The sequence below is a fragment of the Ornithodoros turicata genome, unplaced genomic scaffold (assembly GCF_037126465.1).
Source record: "Ornithodoros turicata isolate Travis unplaced genomic scaffold, ASM3712646v1 Chromosome99, whole genome shotgun sequence".
NCBI classification, from domain to species: domain Eukaryota; kingdom Metazoa; phylum Arthropoda; class Arachnida; order Ixodida; family Argasidae; genus Ornithodoros; species Ornithodoros turicata.
Window position 1 is genome coordinate 1 of NW_026999399.1, and position 21788 is coordinate 21788.

At 46.4% G+C, this 21788-nt stretch overlaps 1 long non-coding RNA gene across 1 annotated transcript; it reads right to left on the reverse strand.

Moving 5' to 3' along the window:
* Window positions 1-2448: 2448 nt before the first annotated feature.
* Window positions 2449-3577, reverse strand: LOC135374687 (uncharacterized). The gene is made up of 3 exons (XR_010417073.1): window positions 3492-3577; window positions 2919-2998; window positions 2449-2536 (listed from the first exon to the last, which is right to left on the reverse strand). It is a non-coding gene; the product is annotated as an uncharacterized LOC135374687 (long non-coding RNA).
* Window positions 3578-21788: the final 18211 nt, after the last annotated feature.

Below are 21788 nucleotides of genomic sequence, written 5' to 3' on the forward strand. Positions count from 1 at the left end.
CGTCTCGGCTCCGCTCTTGCCCGACCCCTCCTCGTACATGGACCATTTCTGCCCGCTCGGGCACCGCATCAGGTATATTCGTGTGTCCCGCCCTTCCTCAATGTACGTACGTATTCTTCCGTCGGGACTCGGTGCGCACCAACCTGCAGCCACCTTACCACATCCCCTACAGGGTCATCTCACGAGCCGGCTAGTTGTTTCAGCCTGGACGTCCCGCTCGGACCCGACACTATGGCCATCGACAGGCTCGAGCCCGCATTTCTGGAGTCGGCACCGCCTGTGTCGACCGCTTCGCCCTCCCTCCCTATGCGCTCAACTTGTGTCTCCTGCCTTTCACCCCTTCACGTCGAGTACACTGGGCCCAGCAGCTCGAGCAGCGCGGGCCGCCCGCCGCCTCGGGTCCGCCTGCTGCCTTCCTTGAGTCCGGCGCCCGACCTTCCCGCTGCCCTCAGCCCTCGTCGCCGGCTTTGTCATCCGCCATGGGGATTGCGCTGTAGCAGCAGCGTAATCTTCATCACCAGCACCGCCATCGGTTGTGCGCGACTTGAGCTTTCGTTTTCGGTTCATCGCCATTAACCGTCACTAAACCTATCACCCGCAGTTCAGCCTGGTCGCCCCTGGTCACCACTGTTTTACGCCGACTCAGTGCGCCAATTTTCGAGCGAATTTTCTGGACATATCCGCCGTACTACATAACATATTTTGCAGTGGGTGTGGCTGATTCAACCATTGTCTATCTGATTTAGCAACAAAAACGTTATTTACTAGGTAAGTTTTCGAGTTCAATTCTAAAAATTTAATTCATTTCAATTAAAAGTCGTCTAAAGTAATTTTAGTAGGTGGCAGATGGCATTCCCGGAAGGTAGCCGCTTACCCAACTATTTTTCTGTTGAGCCGTTTTGTTTTTCTACTTTACAAAGTTGAAATAACACGACATGTGACACACCCTGTATAATGTTTCAACTGTCGGGGGCTGCTTTGCGGAGTGTTGTAGAAGTGTCGGTTCTGTGGCTGGTAAGGCGATTGTTCATTGATTAGCCGGTTTCACCAATGTATTGCATATAGCAGTCGACTCATTCAATGCGGTATATGACATTGGTGATTCTGTACATCAATGCGTGGCTAACAGAGTGAGTGTAATTGCTCGCAGTGCTTTTGTTGGGGCTACCGTGTTGAATGTGCTTGCATGTTTTGCAGCGTGGGAGGTTGCAGGGGCGTGTTTTGTTATACAGGGTGTCCGTTTTACTGATTTTGGCGTTGACCCAGGAGTCTGCTAGGATTTTTTGTGCGTCTGTATTGGATACTCCTAGGTGAGTCACCGCACTGGAGGAGCCGCTCGTACTTCCGTATAATGCCGTTGATGTTTGGATGTGCTTATAAATATCTAGTGATTAAGCTTACTTGGCTCGTGTTAGGATCTTTTCGGTGTTCCAGAACCTCGTTTCAGTCCAGTGTGAGTGCCTTACGACGGAGTTCGGATTGAACGAAGTCTGGGTGGTCTCTTTAAGCAAGTGAGCTTCTCAGCATAGTCTGAGTCATTAGAAATTAATTCAGCGCAGTTTTACACTCTGTCCAATACGAGTCCCAACCTTACAGTGGCGCGGGTCGTGACTGTTAATGTGAAAGTGTTATTTGTTAGTTTGCTTTTCGTGCACGCTTGTGATGAGGTTGTCGTTCTCTAGCGATATTGTGTTGTCGTGAAAGTCGACTGAGTGAGTTGAGTATTGTGATGTGGTTATTATACTGTTGTGCGCAATAGCAGATCTACGAACTTTTGAAATTTGAAATAACCTATATACAAACGCAGGGGTATCATCCCCTGCGTTTGTATTTATGTTCTTTTCATTTTTACCTGTATTTGCATCCTTTCCATGAACCTGTTAACCTCTTATGCTAAAACTCCCCCGTCAACTTTATATATGTTCCTGTACCATGCTCGTATTTTTGTAACCTGAAGTGCAGTCTCGTGCACGAAAGTCTTGTTACCATGTGTAAATAAATAAGTCTGTCCTACCGTTTAACATCACACTTTTTTTTCAAGGTTAGCTCAATGATAAGCTGGTCCGCGTAACCCTTCGATTTTATGGCAAACCTCCTAAGCGATGCTACTTGCTTACACGTCGCACCGAACATGACGTGCAGGCTTATAAATATGTTGAAGGGAATTTTCAGTGGTACAGAGCTCACCACCCATGCTGCAATGTGGTACTTTTTTGAAGCGGGGAGGGGTTGGACAGCCCTGTATGAGGATGTAGATGGCGATGCTCCTAAGTAAATCATATTCGGCACAGCCAAGCAGATTTATCCGCACCTACAACACTTCCAACACCCACAAATGTTTTGCAACACCACTAACTTTTTTTTCTTGTGTACCACTCTTACAATGTACCTGCTCCCCTATCTTCGTGCAACTCTCCTCCGCCCCCAAGAGCTTACGGTTCGGAATAAAACCCTCGAGCGCAGGCAGGAGCCATTATACTGTCGATATGAAGGGGTACTTACCCAGTGCCGCGGTAGAACCGGACATGGCTGTCATCTGGTTTGCAAAAAAAAGAAAGAAAACAGTTTAGGGAATTGGTTTTTGCAAGGCAAACATTTAGTGTCTGAAGGCTACGGGTTAACACACAGTAATGGATAAGCAAGACCGAAACGGAAGAACTATAGTGGTTTAATAAATAAGTCGAGATAATGATTAGTGCTTCGAATAAAAGGTTTCTTGTAAAGGCTTATAAGTGTTTCTGGGACGAGGTCATAACTTGCTAACAATCAGGTATTGAGGGTCATGTAATTTCAATGAACATGGACATGGTCGGAGTATTCTATTGCCCCAATATGTTTTTAGTCGAAACATTTCAACTGCATTCCACTGAAAACTACACCCATAGAGTGTCGAAGTGTGACAAGTGAACATTTCTTACCTGATGACACAGTTCAAGTAAAATTTCAAAATAAATGTTCGAGGCTCCAACTCAGTGTTGAAGAAACCCAAGGACCAGCACTGTTTGACAAAGAATTGATTAATTAATTCAGATTGCTTGAACAAACAAATGAATCACAAAGACAGCGACTGAAGCGAAAGCTTCTCAAGACAAAAACAAGATGAAGAAGATTCTAGAAACTCCATGGTCGTACTTCACGACACCAAAGGGAAGTAGAAAGAAGCCAAAATAATTTTAAGCGTGAAAGGCGACGAAGGAAGGATGAAGATTTGAGTGTCACGAATGGCTGGGACAATTCTAACTCGGACCAAGATGTTGTGCTTTACTGCCAGTTGCAACATCTCGTCGTCATATATGTCGTCTCTATCAAGCTCGCTCATAATCTCAGTTGTCTCGCGACGTAGACCCCGAATTATTATTATCTATCAAGCGTCGACGAAGGAGAAAGCCCTTCCTTTTCGTGTTTAGAGATAACCGCTATAAATTCGACTGGATAACTTTCCACGACCGCGTTCCCTTAATAAATTAACCAATGACTTCGATTGAACTTACCTTTATGTTGAGGCGGATATTTCTGCAAAACGAGGTCGCACAATGAATCGTACTACATCCACAGAATGAAAGATCATGAACGCGTGACGTACTTCTTCTGCTTCATCCCACGCACGCCATGTATGAGCGCTGTGGAGAAATTCAACCTTACAGATAACTTTACTGAAGAAGTGGGAGATATTTACGCATCAGACACGACTGCTGCATCTAGAAAATTCACGGGCAACGCAATATGCTATATATATATATATATATATAACTAGGATTCCTCCTTTCCCGGTTTATCCTGAATAATCGGTAAAATATACCGCAGTATAGTTAAAGCCATTTGAATCTGTTGAAACAACGCCGGTTTTTGGGGCTTCCGCAAAACTGCTGAGTAAGAAGACCAACGCTCTCATGACTGGATGACAAGGTCGGTATTCTTTTGTGCCGAGAGGGCCTCTTATCGCCGATGTATTGTCCGAAATCCACTTTGCAGCTGTGTAAGTGTTTGGCTTAACTATGCGCCAAGCATCCGAGTAATGTTGGTGAAATCCATTGTTACCTACAGAGGAGCCTTGACAAGCTGACAATGAAGTTAGTACCACACTACTCTGTGACTCTATTCGATATAAGGACATTCTGTACACCTCGCACGTGCACTACAGAGACGTAAACAACAGGTGTTATACGAGATACGCTCCATTTATAGACGAACACGGTATATTATATATATGCGATTCCATCATAATATTCCATACTATTGGATTCCAGGAAAACGTCCCGTCCAGCAGTACGTCCACCGACTAGGACTTTAATTTCTCTTCTTTTTTGTGTGAATTATGCTTCCTTTTTTGTTCTGAGCTGAGAGCAGGACACAGCACACATAGACCTTGTTTCCTTGAAAGGACAGCTCCTTGTCACGCGGTCTGCAATGGCTTTGCCAATAACTGGGACGAACACAGCGCTCAAAGCGACAGTCTGGAGCTCCGGAGGGTGTTGGGATTGCTGCTGCATTCGATTGTGCTCACACGTATGCCATCCGCATATACTACGAAGGGCGAAAGCTTTGCCGTTTTGGGGGAGAAAAGAAAAAGAATCAAACCCTAAGGTTTACCCATAGCCGATTTCGATTTATCCGTGTCGTCACCGTTGTTCCTAACGCTACAATTGTGCAAGACAACACAAGAACAGTCTGCGATTGGTTGAAGCACGAAGTGAGATCTTCACATGGGACTTGACCCAGTTGGGATTGGTGATTTGGTTTAATAACTGATGTTATTTCAAACTATGTAGCGTGTGACATTTGCTATGCAGGTGTTCAACTTGAACTCAGAGAAACGCGCCGAAAAATGTTTATTTTCAGTTGACCGAATCTATTTAATTTAACACATTTAGTTGTCACTTCAAAAGGCACTGGCCTCCTGAAAAACGACACGCACGTTGTGTTTTCCTCCTTGATCCCACTATGCACGAATCAACACGTATGCCCGATCCCTCAACAAAACCGTCACATATGCAGTAACCAGTCATTGCTAATAAAAAGCAGGAATGTCATGTGTATTGAAAGTACGGGAACTAGGTACGGCGACGCACAAAGCACAACACACACAAGCACACACAGCCCGCCGAGAGGAGCCGAGCAGACGCCGCAAGGGCAGGAAGAGGACGCACCAGTCGTCACGACTGTTCGCAATGCGGCTTTTACCCGGGGGCAAAAGACGCAAGTTAAAAAATACATTCAACACAATTACATTACAACTCATTACACAAATACATTCAATACATTCGAGTCAAATATAAACGGAATATTTTGCATGGTGCATTGGAAACATATATGGAATTACCTGATGAGGCCTATTTACCTAACATCAAGGGGTCGAGAGTGTCCCTTTAACACTTAGGTCCCACTATCGTCCTTCTCCTCCTAATCTCCAATGACTTCGCTAAGGGCGGCACCGCCCGGTGTTTAGAGGAGTCGTATATTAAAAGGGAGTATGGCGATTGGGAAGAGTCACAAAAAGACGCTTGGCCTGTCAATCACAGTTTCGCGTCCCTGATTAGTTTGCTTTTTACCAAGTGGGCCGCCATGACACCTTAATGCCACCTAAACTGACGACGAAAAAAACGCAGTGAAGCGGGGATCTCGTTGCAAAAAATGTTCAAGGACTACTCTTACATTACGCTATGTACATCGTCATATACATTTCTCGGAATTGGGCTTCAACTGATGATCCTGTATCGATATCTAACCGTCTAATCTGTCGCCGGTGTTAGGCCTAGCGAACACGGCGATCCGATCGCTGCGATCACAGCGAAATCAGAACAAAAAGAGCACTTTCCTGTTCAATCTTACTGTAAAAGAAGTTAAGGGTTCTGGCACGCATCTCATGGGCTCGCGGTGTTGGCATTCTGCCGCCATTGTCTTTTCCTTGCCATTAAACACTAGGCACTCCACCCTTACGGACGTCTCCTCCATCTCATTTAATATTGGTGCCGAAACCAGAGACCTTCTCGGTCAACATACTGCTCAGAAGAGAGGAGCTACAGGGTGCTACAGCCTCGGTTGGCAGCTATGGAAGACTTGGAGCGGCTCAAGAAGCAACGGAAGTCCGAAAGGTCAGCGGTTAGTCGCACCATCTCCGACATCAAGACTATTTTGGCTGTGACAGCTTCATTGTTGATCAGCTCAATTTTAAATACAGCTTTCTGGAAGGCAAAGCGAATACTCTGTTGCAATTGAACCGCGAGATCCAGGCTGTCGCCCCTGAGGATTTACTGGAAGCCGAATGTGACGACTGCGACAGGTATCTTGAGCCCATAACAGAAACTACCGTGCTTGTCAGAAGTGCTCTGGCCTCAATCGTGTTGCTATCGCCTGCTTTACCGTCGAGCACAGTCAGTACTACTCCACAGCCACAGTCATCGGGCGACACCGCCAACTCCTTGCACACCCCCAATGTATTGGGCGACGGAGCAAGTTTGCCGAAGCTAAGGATCGATAGTTTCAATGGTGATGTCTCCATGTGGCAAGGATTTTGGGACCAGTTTCGTGCGAGCATACACGACAACCCCCGACTTTCTGCTGTCACGAAGCTCAAGTACCTGGTGTCTCTTCTCACAGGACCGGCGGCTCGATCCATCGCAGGTTTGGCAATCACCGACGCCACTTATTCAACAGCAGTCGACATGCTAAAGAAGCGATTTGGTAGGGATGACCTTCTGATCAGCCAGCATCTAGACTCGCTTTTCGACATCAAAGGTCCCAAGTCTATGGATGACGTGGCCGGGCTGCGAACTCTGCACGACGCGGTATCCATTTGCATTCAGGGATGGCTGCTGCTGCATCGTGGAACCATAGTGTACATGTCGCGAGTATGACGCTATATCTAAATCATTGCTGTTCCTTTACTCACGACAAACAATACAGTAACAGTCTGAGATGCTCTTCGACAAACTTTGTTGCGGCAAACACTTTCTTTGCAAGTTTAGTGCAATGACGCATGTTTGAACCACATTGCAGAGAACGTTGAAGCCTATTTTTTTATACGCATGTAAAATAACTCAGTTATCGTCGCGTTGCATTGCGTGTATTGCATTTTTAGCCGATGTTAGTTGTCCTTGTTTTATGATAATGTGTAAAACTTTGTCGATGCTTCCATGTTATGTTTTGTTCTCTTTTCTCCTGTTCGACGTCGATGTAGTTATCAGTGCTTTATGTTAAAATGTAAAACTGTTACTGCCGTGTTATTCCTCTCTTCTCCTAGAGTGATACTCTATTTTTGAAGAAAGTGTCGTAGGTGGAAAGTGTTACAGGGCTAACGTTTCCGATTGCCACAGTGTTGTGCAACGTGCATGTTACAAAAACACTGATGACTTGACTCGCTAATAAACACTAATTATAATTAGCGAAAGCCAAGGAGCAGAAGGGGTGGGGTGAGGGAATCGGCTCATCGTAGACACAGGCGTCGTCACGACTATAGCCAACGAGCAGGAGACAAAGGTGATACACTGATTGGGTGAATCGGGGAGGCTGATCGTGTCGATGTTTTCTTTTCTGTTTCATTGTGTAGTTACAGTTACTATATTACAGTTGTCAGACCGACGACATGAACTAGTAGATTCCCATTACATAAAGTAAGTGGGTGGATGGTGTCGCTATGTCATCTGTTGCGTATGTATTTTGAGTTTCAAAAGTTAAGCCAAACGATATGCTGGGTTGGTTATTTTTTATTCAGGAGGGATTTTTTCTAAAAAAAGTTATTAGTTCAACGTAAATTTTGTTATTGCACTTGAGTTCTCGGCTAGGCTGCCATACTCTCGAAGAAAGTATGCATACAACAAGATGATTGATTACCTAAAATTTGTTAATAAATTCCCGAAATAGGCAATTTCGGGATAAGGCAAGATAGCAGAACGGAAGACAATCCTCGTTGAAAGCCATTCTAGCCTTTAAAAACCCAGACAAAAAGCGCGTGCAGTGAAATATCCAGCGCTAAATTTCGGTATGCAAATGAGCGCATCACCCTCGCAAACAGAGGCAGTATCTGGACAGGAAAGCGGTTTATTGCGTTATTATAGCTTGCCACCTACTACAATCATCTCCATCGCTCCAAATGACGTGTCCCTCTGACGTCACAAGAGCGCCGCGCGTTTCCTTCCAGAGAACGTGCCCCCCCCCCTGCGCGATCCCGCTGCGAGGGGAGAATCCTGCACTTCGATCTGGGGCGCCGTCAGTTTGGAGTACGAGCGTCTGAAGGAGGAAGTTGTCTCTGATGGTTTCGGACGCTAAAAGTTTGTTTCGCGGTGAAGTTATCGACAGGTGTTGCGGTCGAAGACCGAGGCGTGAGAAGACATGCCGTCGAGAAAAAAGGCAACTCAAAGACAGTGTTTCATACCAGGTTGCGACGGCGGCTGCAAGAACTGCACGGAGAAAGGCTTCGCTTGTCCGTGCACCATCCTCTTCGGGGGGGGGGGGGGGGGATATACTTATTATTACATTTATTATAATATTAAACTAAGAAACGGTGAAACAAGGATGAGATGGATTACCGAAGAAGATGACTTAATTAAAAAAAAAGCACGAGGGTAATGCGTTCAGGGTGAGAGTGGGACACTGAAGAATGAGATTGCACGATTGCCGTTCACAGGCTTTTCATGAGACCTCTTCGGATCTCTCTGCAAAGTGGTCCCGTGCCATTCCAAGGGCTGACAGAACCCTACAGGAGAAGTCCGCAGTGTGTGAAAGGTACTTCGATGCAAGATATGTGGGGGTTTTATCCCGGTTATGTCGGTTATTATCGCGGTTTTTATGGGGTTATGGACCATGCTAGATATGCAGACCAATGCAGTGGTGCACGTTTAGTGTATTACATTGCAAAATATTGCAGAAAACTTTACTTGTGACAAGGGAATATGCATTAGAGGACCTGCCTGCAGAAGCCCCTAAACAGTGGGACATGGGTGGACTGCTATACCAATCTCCGTCGCTGTATGCTCTAATTGTGATGCTAGAAAATAGGATAACGCATTCGTTTAGCCTCACGTGGCTGCTAAATCCGTTACCGGTATATTGCTGCTTACAGGCATGTTCCGCAGATTGGCTGTCACATGCACTCTCCTAAACTCACCAAGTCAGTTTCAAGTTTTTACTGCATTACACGAATTCATTTTTTCCTTCAAGGCCAAAGCCAGAAAGAGAATGAAAGCAAATCCAAGAGGGCTAAACCGCGTTTGCTGCAGTGCCTATCCTATTTTTTCGATGTTCCTACGGTTTCCGGTTTTGAATATTTTTCTGCCGTCTATACATATATATATATATATGAATGTATAACTGGGTACAGATGGACGCGAAAACAAATAGACTACAAGTAATGAAGAGACTTGGAAGGCCGTATAAGGATTAAAAACACTTGCTTGCACTAAAAACACACCTAGACAGCGGGAGTTCCGGTGTCTAGTTCCCGCTGTCTAGGCATATGGCCCTTCCAGAACATGCGATTGAGAAACTCTCTATTGCCATATTACAATCCGGATTCAAGAGCGATAGGGATCGTGAAATGAAGGAATCATTTTTAATACATAAATTCAATCCGGCACTAAACGAACACCCGGGATCGCTCTCCACTGTGAAAAACATGAAGAAATAATAACGCCTACAACACAACAAGAAGCTACACCCGGTTACGCGACGCAAACGAGTCCTTTCCACACAAATGCGTCTTAGGGAAAGACCCCCCCCCCCCAAAACCCCCACCCACGTGCGAAACACACTCGACAGGACCCCGCACACAGAATTTATGACCTCCCTTCGGCAACCTCAACGCACTGCGATTTCCCTGCCCCCACCACTGTCGAAGCGCACGAAAGTGAGTGTTTTCTGTTTGACCAACTCATTATATCTTTTCACTTGAAAAAGAACGGACCACTGTTCGAAACGTCGTGTCTGTGTAATTTCAAAATGAATTAAATGAAGTCATCTGAAAATATTCCTTTGGTGGTTCTCTGTGCGAACTTATTTCTTTTGTGTATTAATACGGCGCCGTCTGAATCCTCAAGACCTTCAAGAATATATATATATATATATATAGTTGAAATAAATGGGAGACAGAAGACGAAAGTAGGGGAAGTAACAAAAAAGGGGCTTATTAAAACTTGAAAATTATAAAAGTTAGGGAGGATGTCTACGTTACGGCGGAAGCTCCGCCTTCTTCGGGACAAAAGAGCTAAATGTGGCCACGGACAGACTGGACGGACAACAACAAGTTGAAGTCCTCAGCGATTATCTGGAAGGGGAAACCTTCCGCTGGTACCTCAGTGAGATATTCGAAGTTTGTGAAACATGGGATGAAGTCAAGCAGTCTATGGTTATCCATTTCGGCGTTGCGGTCTTGGAGCCGTTCCGGTCATTTATCCACTGCAGACAGAGGCGGGAGCAATATGTCAGGGAATATTACCAGGAAAAGAGACGATTCGGTGAGTCCGCCGGGTTAAAAGCCCCTCACATGATCGCCGGCCTCACTGACAGTTTGCTCCCCGAACTCGAACGTCGTCTCGTTGTGACGGAGCCTAAGGACCGCTGGAATGGTTGGATAACGTCCAGAAACTTCAACGTGATTCAACAAGGACGTCACCTCCGACGTTTAGTGGATCTCGGCACGGTAATCGCGGTAATGGTGGCCCACAAGCCCACACCATCGCTGGCGAAGGCCTTCCTAACCGAGCGGCGACTTCGCGACACGTTCTTTGCAGGGCCGAGTGCCGACACTGTGCGAACATCGGTCTGAATGGGCAGCTCCCCAGTCAACACCGGCTGTTGGTGGAACGTAGAATCTACGTTGTCTAATGTTGACTAATGTTGAACAATGTTGAATGTAGAATGATAACGCTGAACCAACGCTGTTTCAACTGTACTTGGTCAATGGTGAATTGTGAACGTATGGTTCTACACTGTACCTTCAACATATTGTTATCCTTTATCACGAATGGAAACCCGTTGCTTCTTCAGTGCGCACCCAATTGTTTCGCACTGTATTTTATTTTTACGTTCCATTGTGCCGTTCGCGTGTAGAGTAAGAGCTATAAGACGTGGTATTTATATCACTCATGCTGCCATTACTAATAATATTTATTTATTTTATACAATCATAGCATTACACTTTGTTACCCATATTTGTAAACGACTCATCATGAATCGCACATATTCAGTAAACAAATAAAAAAAACATTTTACCTTTTCCACGCCATTATAATGATCGGTTACGGAGGTTGAGGGACATTACAAGAAATCAATTTCCCAACAAGCGCGAGCCGAGTGCAACTACGTCTGCCTCATCACCATTGACATTCTCCAACCACAGTTTCAAATAGTCGAGGCGTCGAGGCTGTCAAGTGGCGAGGCGCGGCGTCGTGGCAGTTCGGTAGGATGCACATTCATTTTGTCACAGGGAAAGGTCTTGGGAACGTCAGCGTCATGCATATTTTGTACTGCAATCTCTGGAGCATCGAGGCAGTACTGGCCAATGCGGTGAACAACTATGTTGAGCGTAGCAGCGAATGCCGCAGTGTGCGAGAGGCAGTGTTTCTTTCCTCTCCGCCCTTCAAGTTTCACAGGTGAGTTTTCTTTCTTCATTTTGCCTCACTTAAGATATGTGCGTCCTTGTTTTCTCAACGAGCACATGTGGTAGAAGTGTGGTGCATAACAGTTTAGTATCCGAAGTAAACAGCTTTGCGTCGTTTTCTGTACCTACAGAATGTGGTTGCCTATCACTGACAAATTTATGCGAACTGTGGGACTGTGTGTGGTGTGCGTGTGTGATATGTAGTTTGGTATATCCGAATGTTTCTTTAATATGTTCTGATAGTATCCTACTGGGGTAAGGTTTAATGCTGTCTGGTCTATGGCTGCTGTAAATGCCTTCCGAGTGTCGACACCAGTTTGCAACGGAGCTTTACTCCATTGTTGAAGTCGTAATGTTCACTGACGGTTCTTATATTGTGAGTGTGTTGATTTATAGGCGTGCAAATAAGCTGATCTATTGTACGAAATAAAATACGTAATACGTTTTACTTCGTAGTCTTTACTAGTTAGCTTAAGTACGTATTCTCTATGCAGGAGGCGTTGAATGTGGAGTGTTTCTCTACGCATTACATGTAAATTGCCGTCATTTCACTGAAATTCTGAAATACTCTTTGCATCTCCATTCAGTCGGTTCGCGTGGTGATGGCGCCGCACTGGACTCTTTTAGAAGAGTGTGTCACCGTTTTAAAGACATTGGAAATTTCAATAACCGTTATTTCAGCGTCACTGTCTTTTTCATGCCATGTCATCTTCTCTCCAATTTTACTGGGAAGATGCGTCCAAGTGGGCGCACGCTTTATTAAGTAGTGTCGTCCCAATACTCCATACCGAGCGGGCTAAGTCGTCCGCTCGTTGGTGGGGAACGAAGAGCTGGGGAGTCGGAAGTAGTGGGTTCGAATTCTGCCACAGGCTGCGCTGTTTGGGGTTTTCCCTGGTTTTTACCAATACCTTGCAGATAAATTTGAGCGGAGTTTCATCTCAAGTCGGCCCAGGACGCATACTAGACCCATGTCCACCACTCCTTCCTGCCGTCCTCTCTCCATCTGTCCACGTCTGTACCCCGCTCATAGCCACAGTTGCTTCGCTACGCTAAAAATGAATTAAAAGAAAATGGTACGCCATATTCTGCGGTTTTGTGCGATTACAATGTTACGTCGTCACCACCAACATTTATTTCAGTTTTCCAAAGGGAACGTCGTCTTCATTGCGTGCTTTTACGGTGCCGGGAGGGGCGAACATCTTTATTCTTAACGCTTCAGCCACACCGGCAAACTTGAATATCTGGAACACAGGACATGCAGCTGTGGCCAGAGTCAAACTGGTAGCTTGCGGCGACAATGGACAATGGCGGCGGTGGACAATGGCAAGTTCCATGTTAACCTATGAGGTGCCTCGTGTTGTTCTCCCACTTGCCGCTTTCCAGCGTCATGGACTGTTGCATGGCGAAACGGACACGTATAGCAATCTCTAAAAAGCCTTAGTCGCTGGGCGAGAGTTGGTATTCAGAATGTTGTCCGAGTCTGTTTGAGATCCTACAGGAAGCCTGCCCCTGTGGCCGGCCTTCCATTTGATGCCAATACACTCTCTCTATCCTTGGTGCTGTTCCGGGAAGATCTTTGCTTCTTGTTCTTGATCTAGCACTTGTTGATCGTGCTCTACGTTTTTAGGGAGAGGGCAGTACTATTTTTGAGGCGAGATGTGGGCAAGCTTTCGGTTGTCCCATTCTACAATTGGCAATGCGACTGCTACCAGGGGACTACCTCCATAGGTAGCTCTCCTGCTTGATGACAATACATATCCTCACTGCCCTGGTCTGCTCTGGTCTTCCGCCTCGATGTCAATACACACTGCTCTGGTCTCCCTTCAAATCCGCGTAAGCCGTGGAGGGAGGAAAACGGGAGCTGGTCCCTCATATACCGGAGAAGGGCCCCTTGATAACGCGGTTCGCCTCCGGGTGGGCCGCGTCTTTGATTGTGCGGCCCATAAAACGGTCGTCAGGGCAGTACCGCTTGCGGTGCTGTTCCGGGAAGGTCTTTTCTTAGATCCTTACTTCGCTTCGCAGCGCTTGCGGTGTTCTGTCCGGGTACGCGTGTCCCATCCTACAGTTGGCAATACAAGATTTTTCCTAAGATCCTTGCTTCCAAATTTGGATTCCCCGGTGCAGGGTGGCCTTTGGTGGCCCAGATGTTGGGAGCACGGCTATTTTCCAGGCAGTGAGAGCCGGGCTGCGTTCACATATCATCCGTGAGCAGTCAGTATTTGGGACTGCGGAGTGCTGTCGCCGCTGGCTTACCGCGACTCGGCGCTTTGATGATGATCAAGGTGAGTGGCATGTCAAGTTCTAGTAAGCTCACTAGAACTTTACTGCCCCCCCCCCCCCCGTAGCGACGAGTTTCATGATTGTTCGCAGGGTATGACACGTACAGAAAGCAATCTCCCTGTGGCGCGTTGTTATCTGGTATGTAAGATAGAGTTTGTGTAAAGGGGCTGCCTCCATAGGTAGTTATCTTGCTTGGTGACAATACATATACAGATCCTTTACACACAATACCCACACACATATCCTTTGCACACAATATCCACACACATATCATTTGCTTCAATGTCCCATGTCAATCTATGAGGTGTACACTTCTTCGTGTTGTTCTCCTTCTTGCGCCTTTAGAGAGACATTGACTGTTTCAGGACAAAACTGACACGTATAGCAGTCTCTAAACAGCCCTAGTCGCTGGAGGAGAGTTTGTATGCAGAATGTACTTCCAGTCTGTTTGAGATGCCGCAGGAAACCAGCCCCTGTGGCCGGCCTTCCATTTGATGCCAATAGACTATCTACTTTGCTGGATGGACTGTAACGTGAAGTTAGTGTCTACCTCCATAGGATCTTTCCTGCTGGATGACAATACACACACACACACACACACACGATATCCTTCACCTCCGTATGCTTCATAGACAGGTTCCTTACTTTATCTATTTGTTAATTTTGGTTATACGTTGAGGGACCGCACGGGTCATTACACAACGGGGGGCACGACATAGGCGTAACATAACTGCGACTTGCAAATCCAGAAGATGTGGGTTCGAGTCATACAGCTGGCTAAGCTTTTCAGTGACTTTCATCTTTCATTGCGACTTGCTGTTACACGAGAAATAAGCACATAATTCATAAACGTGTATCACCCTTAAAACAATTAAATAACAACAAAAAAATGATTAAAGAACGCGCGCACATATCTGACAACATTACACATGTACATACTGCAACCTGAATGCATAACGGCAAAAGGAGGGAGGAAAACAGGACTTCGAGACCGAATCATTACGCACATACTAGCCTAGGAATTGGCTTGTGAAGGCGGCTTTGAACTTCTCTGGATCGTGAAGCAGTATTATGTTCGAGAGAAGAACATTCCAAAGTTTGATATATGCGAGGAATGAAAGAATGAAGGAGTAGTTATGGTGCCATTGGACCAAGCACACCTTGTACATGTGGCCAACCCTCTGGGAGATAAATGCAGCCCTGGTAAGCTTGATTGAAGTAATGGAATTGTTCTGAAAGATACAATGAAAAAGTGATAATGCAGCAACGGTGCGACGTGCTTCAAGCGAAGGACATCAGAGCTGGGCTTTCATACTCGTGATGCTGGACTCAGGACTGAAATCATTACAAATGTACCGGACCGCACTGTTCTACTTGATAAAAATAAACACACATTTGCGGTACTGTTCCTGAGAAGTTTTTTTTCGTCCAAAATCGTTCGTGGTGCTGTCCCCCGGAAGATTTTTTTCGAAGATAAGATCGTCGATAAAACGATCGTTTATATCCGGTTCATTGTCCTTATTATCCGTTTATTCTTTATAAAATTTTCTTATTCGTTTCTAGGGCGAGGGCTATATTATATGGGAAACGTGATGTGGGGAAGTATTGCGCTTCTCCCATCCCGCCTTTGGCAATATGGCTCTAAAACTGTCGTAGGGGCAATATCCTTTGCGATGCTGTTCTCGGCAACATGCTTTTTTTTACACTACAGTTGCAGTACTGCTACTGCTTCTGGATAGGCTGTACTTCCAACGGAGCTTTTGTAGTCTCGCAACATCCAGATGTAAATAAAGCGGGCCAATCTGAGATGCAACCCGAAAATCACAGCTACTCGCCGTCTAGTCGTCGGCATTCACCGTACCGTCTGTGATGACTGATAACACCCTGACAAATTTCGCTTTTATGAAGCATCTCAATTTGAGCATTTCAAAATTTCAAAGAAAATCCCCAGGACGAACATCATGTGCCCAACACCAGAGTCCGTACGTACAGGTTGTGAAGGGCGCATGTCTAGTCCAGTTCAACGACCACTGCAAGGAAGTGTTAATCCCATTCGCGAGCCAGAGGTTATCGGATACGGAGGCAAGATGGGCTACAATACATCGTAGGGCGCTTGCAGTCATTTTGGCTCTCAAGAAGTTTCATCACTGGGTATGAGTGGCAAAGATTGCCGTGGCATCCGACCATAACGCGCTTGTCTACCTCACATGCACAACACCCCAGGGATATACACCTTGCACGTTGGGCGCTTGCCATCCAATGGTACGATGAAAATGCCATTCACAGGAAAATAAGTGCGCGTGGAAACGCAGATGCTTTGTCATGCCTTCCGTTGGCATGAGGTCAGGGTCAAGTAGAAACTCTGATTATGAGGGTCTATGGACAGCGGCAGTCACTGACGCTCACCCCCTAATGTTGTCTTTTCTTCTTTTTTGACGGCGCCGTTATTATTTTAGTTTAGAAACGTTGAATCGTCGTCGTCACTGCGTGTCGTTAAGCTTCCGGAGAGGCGAACGGTTTCGCTCTTTAAAGGCACTGCGAAGTGAAAAATAACACCCATATTTTTGCCCGCTATCGTGCTCAACATCATTGTTTGATAACACACGAAAAGCATTACTTCTCAATTAGGCATATTTTTTACGTATAAATATTTTGAAGATTGACGGAACATGGACGGTGCTGCCAACCAGCGGCGAAAAAGATCAACTTGGGTTCCGGGTCCAGGGCTCCCAGGGGTTGGTCAAAACTTGCCACGTGAGGGTTAATTTTGTAGATAACAAAGTTGACGCACATTATCTTACAGCTAAACGCCATCTTAAAGATGACACTCGCTTCCATAGTTTCTACATTAATAAAGCGTTAATAAAGCATTCAGCTACTTCGCTCTACGAGGTACGATCCGGTGCGCCATCTGCAAGGCCGTCTGTGTTATCGCGTTTATTGTGGTTTATTGTCTACGTTGTAGGTGGTCATGCTGGTCGCGCGAAGCAGAAAATGGAAGTGAATGCCATGGTTGTGCCTGCTGTGTTATGTATTCGAGAGACCTACACATGCCTGGCGTCCTGGTGTTCGGGGATGCAAAAATCATCTTCGTTCATCTTCGTTCATCTTCGACGACGGGCGTTTCCTACCGCAAGATTTCACAGGACAGTGCGCGAAAACGAGTGTGGTTCGAAGCACTCTGCTATTAGATACAGTAGTCGTGTCGTGTGTGCTGAGCTCATTTTGCTACCGATGACTACGAAGATGATGCAGAAGGCGAATTGCGAAGACGTCCGAAGCAAACTGCTGTTCAGTAACCAGTGATTTTGTTTCGCCGAGGTGACGAGTTCAATACAACCTCATAGGTATGTAGGGGTGTCACATATGTATAAATTAGAATATAGCGGTACGATTTAATTTTATGTTATCCTACCTTTCCCGTACAGAACATTGTCAACATCAACAAATTTGACTTTAGGGGCCTTCCAGTTTTGAAGTGCCGCCAGACTGCTTCGTGTATGTGTGATCCACGCACTCAAGTTGACATGACAGAAACGGCTGAAAGGAGGTATGCCAAGTCCACAGATGGAAGCACTAGATCTTTTACGTGTTGCAGGCTTTGTGACATTTTTAGAGTCTTTGGACAGGTGCAGAACGTTAGTATGACGTCAACAGCAGAACAAGAAACCGATGAGAACTACTAGTTTCTTTGTAGGGTAGAGGATTACTTCCTGCAGAGGTACAGTTATGACTAAGGAACGCTAATTAATTTTCTAGAGATGTACCTCTACGCTTGAATGAGGACAGTACAGATTAGTGGTGGCGCCGTCGTAACGACTCCATGGAACCACAAGCGAATCTAGTTCCAGGTCAACATCACGTGAACCCGAAAAGTGATTGTAAAATCATCAAACTTAAGCTGCCACAGGACAGCTCTACCACAATTAAACAGACGCGGCCAGTTTACACTAGATATACCAGTGCAATCAAAAGTCACACCAAGAATTTTGACGTCTCGTCTCACTGGAACACTGAAAGGAGCCCCGGAGGAAGGCTGGAGGACACATAACAGTGATGCGCTTTTTTATTTATTCAGTCTTGCCCCAGAACCAGCTCTGTAATCGTGAAACGCCTTTAAAACTCGTCTTAGGGAACACTCGCCAGAAAGGATCACAGAGATGTCGTCCGCGTATGCAAAAAGAGGTGGAGGGCATCCATTGGGCAGTGCGAATGCAACGGGAATCGAGCAAGTCTCTCCAGTAGATGATTGATGGCGATGGCGTACAAGGGCGGGAGAGGGATGACATCCAGAGGACACCACAAGTGACAGAGACGACAGAGACAACGATTCTAGAGCCCCTATACCATGTTTTCACATACCTGACCCAAGCTATGGCGAACCTGCATGACCTCAGCCGAGGGAGCAGGTATGTGTGTCGCACACGATCAAATGTCTTGGATTGATCGAAGGATGCGAGCACAGAGGGGGCATGGTCACTGTTATCCAGTGGATGGCATCGCCAAGACCGATTCTATGAAGGTCTGAGGACTTGCCGGGGCTGAACACGGTTGGCAAGGATACAACACCTTTTTCAACAGAGGTGAAACGCGCAAGAGAAGAGTTTTAGCTAGGTTCTTATAATCCCTCGTCAGTAAAGTAATCGGAGGGTAAGCACCAACACCACCAGCAACAGCTTCATTTTCCGTGAGCGCCCCTGAATCAACATTTTCCATTTGTTTCGCCAGCAGTGGGCACTCTCGGCTGGCAACAGGCTCCTAGTGAGGTGACTCCTCATCGAGAGCCGCGCAATGTTCACGCATTGCTTCCTAAATGTCATCTGGATCAGAGAGAGTGGAAGCGAAACTCAGTGATTCCTATGTCCGGATTTTCTGCCACAGAGCACTTGAGTAACACACGGGAGCACTATGCCTCCCGGCTCCAGCGCACCTCATTGCTTTGCGGAACAAATTTTCGCCAGGACTGCATTCGGAGAGAGACTAGGCGCCTCCTCACATCCTCGCTGTCGGACGCTGATTCAGGACTGCGTGAGTCAGGGTGGCGAAGCACAGCTCACACCTGCCTGAGTGTGTCTCTACACTGCCGGTGTTCACACGGGCGCTGTCTACCCCAACGCCGAAAACGGTGTGCCGCATCCGACTTCAAAGTCCTTACAGTGACAAGGCCCTAAATCGGGCGTGGAACAAACGTCCGCAAGTCAATATTTTACGCCGTTTTTAATTACGGGGTCATTGAGCAAAGACATGATCAGGTGCCAGAAATTGGAGCCAGAGCGAAAATTTAGCAGACTAGATAAAGTTAACAGAACAGACACATAATCCGCGGGACCCCCAGCAGGTCGCGTCACACAGTTGGAGATGAAACCCGACAATCATTGCGAGACGTAAAATCTGTCCAATCGGCTGTGGCGGACCCCGGAATTAACCCAGGTGAACTCATTCAGGCATTCCTGTTAACGTGCGACCAAGTATCAATGAAGCCAATAGAATTTACTAAGCGATCAAGTTTTCTATTTGCTTGTCTGCCATGCTGTCAGTCTATCGCGCAGTTGGAGTTTCCCGCCAAGAGCAAATTTCAGTTGCCATAGAAAAAAAAGGTCAATTGTGCGAAAGAAATCTGAGCGCTCACTGGGACGGCTAGGGACCTAAACGTCAACAATGCGAAAATCACCTATTGCCGTACTCTAATTCAACCGCCACTTCCCTACCTTTGGTGTCCGTGTAGCTCCATCGGACGGTACCCCGGAATGACAGGAATATTAAAATACCCGTACCTGCCCTGTGTGGCGAGCAGTGGCATAGCCAGACCTCCAAGGTAGGGGGGGCTCGATACAGAAACTCGCCCCCCTCCCGCTGATCCTGTGTCGACAACACACACATACCTGTGCACACTGCAAACTAAGGATTAAAAAAGGAACGAAAATAGTTGATCTAGACGTTCACAATACGATTACATGTATAGGCTGTCATGACCAATGAGGTGGTGACACGAGATTGGAAGTATTTTGAAAAGCTCATACTTTGAAAACCATTCAAGAGTGCTTCTTAGATAGACGCCATGAACGGCAAGAACTTGGCGAGCCAAGTCTGAAGAAAGCTCTGTGTCATGTGAATCTTCGAGGGACTTGATCGCGCGCCAGGAAAGGCAACCAGTCTCTTGAAGAAGGAGGATGTCCACAGCTGCCAACTTCGCCCAATCGACAACCTCCACCTGCTTCGCCTCCCTGCTAAACCCTCAGATGTTTAAGGTTGCAAGACTGAACAGAGACATTAAAAAGAAAGGAAATGCAGCGAATTTAACACTAGGACTCATCGTCCATTTGAGAGTCATCATAGAGGACTCACGCACATGTTTAGCCACAGAACCAATAAAATCATTATCACTCACGTGCACTATCTTAGGGTTCTCATCAATCAGGAAGCGCTCGGAGTCTGAGGACGCAACAACGTCGTCCTCGTCCCCGAAAGCTTTGGTAATCTGGGAGTTACACCCTGCCACAATGCCTGCAACTACAGCACTCGCGTTCTCAACTGGAGAAACATCTCTTGCATCAAGAGCACCGCCACTGACGACTACTGCTGCAACACTAACTGGACTAGCAGGACCGGTAACGGCGCTAACAGTAGGGATCGGCACCGTTCACCACTAACTGCATCTCCACTAACATTATGGCTGCCATCACTAACAGCGAAAGGCTCTACCGACACATTAATGGTGCGGTGAGCAACTCCCGCTGAACATACGACCTCAGCACCCTCATTCGCACTCTCATCCGCCAGCACATGCACGGGAGGCGCTCCAGCGGAAGCAGTTCATATCATATCGTCACCAGAAACACGGTGATGATGATGATGATTGATGATGATTGGTATTTTAATGGCGCAGCAGCAACGGAGGCTATAATGCGCCAAAACCCAGAAACACGGGAGGCCCATGTCATACCCAAACATTCGAATACAGCATGATCCTTACCACAGCACTTACATGAAGCATCGCACCTCTCATGCCCAAAATCACCACAGCGAGCACACACCGGGACTGCACAGTCTTTTCTTGAAGTGGCCCTCTGCGCCACACCGCATACAAACTCGTCGGTACCGTCATAGTTACCGTTATGGAACGCGCCACCGGTGTTTTTTCTCTGTAAGAAGGGCGTAATCCACCAAAACACCCCAATCACACTTACGTTACACACCATGCTAAATTTTGGAACACTCATGCTGCACTAAATCCAACTTTATACCGTCATAGTTGACGGTAGTTGCCCATCATAGTTTTCGTGTTACCAATTGTAGGATGGGACAAGCTAAACCTTCTCCACAGCACATTTAAAAAATAATACTGCTCTCGCCCTAAGAACGAAGTTGTGATGTAGTAAAAAAAATGTTTATTGAACAAGGGCCAAAAGAAGCAATGTTACTGAGAAGATGGATACAGTGAAGACTACAGTGTGATCACTGCTACATAATCGCTGGCAATTGTCCAAATTTGCCGGTGTGCGTAAGCTTTGAGAGTGAATCTGTTCGCCTCTCCGGACGCTTAACGACACGCAGTGACGACGACGATTCAGTTTTAAAACTAAAATAATAATGGCGCCGTGAAAAAAAGAAAAACAACTACATGAGGGGGTGAGCGCCAGTGACTGCCGAGGTCCATACACCCTAGCCATCATAGTTTCTAGTTCGCCCTGAACTCATGTGAACGGAAGACCTGACAAAGCGTCTGCATTTTCATGTACACTTCCTTTCCTATGAATGGTGCTTACATTGTAACGTTGGAAGGCGAGCGACCAACGGGCAAGGTTTAGATCCCTGGGGTGTTGTGCTGGTGAGGAAGGCAAGCGCGTTGTGGTCGGATACCACAGCAATCTTTGCCCCTAATACCCAGTGACGAAATTTCTTGAGACCCCAGATG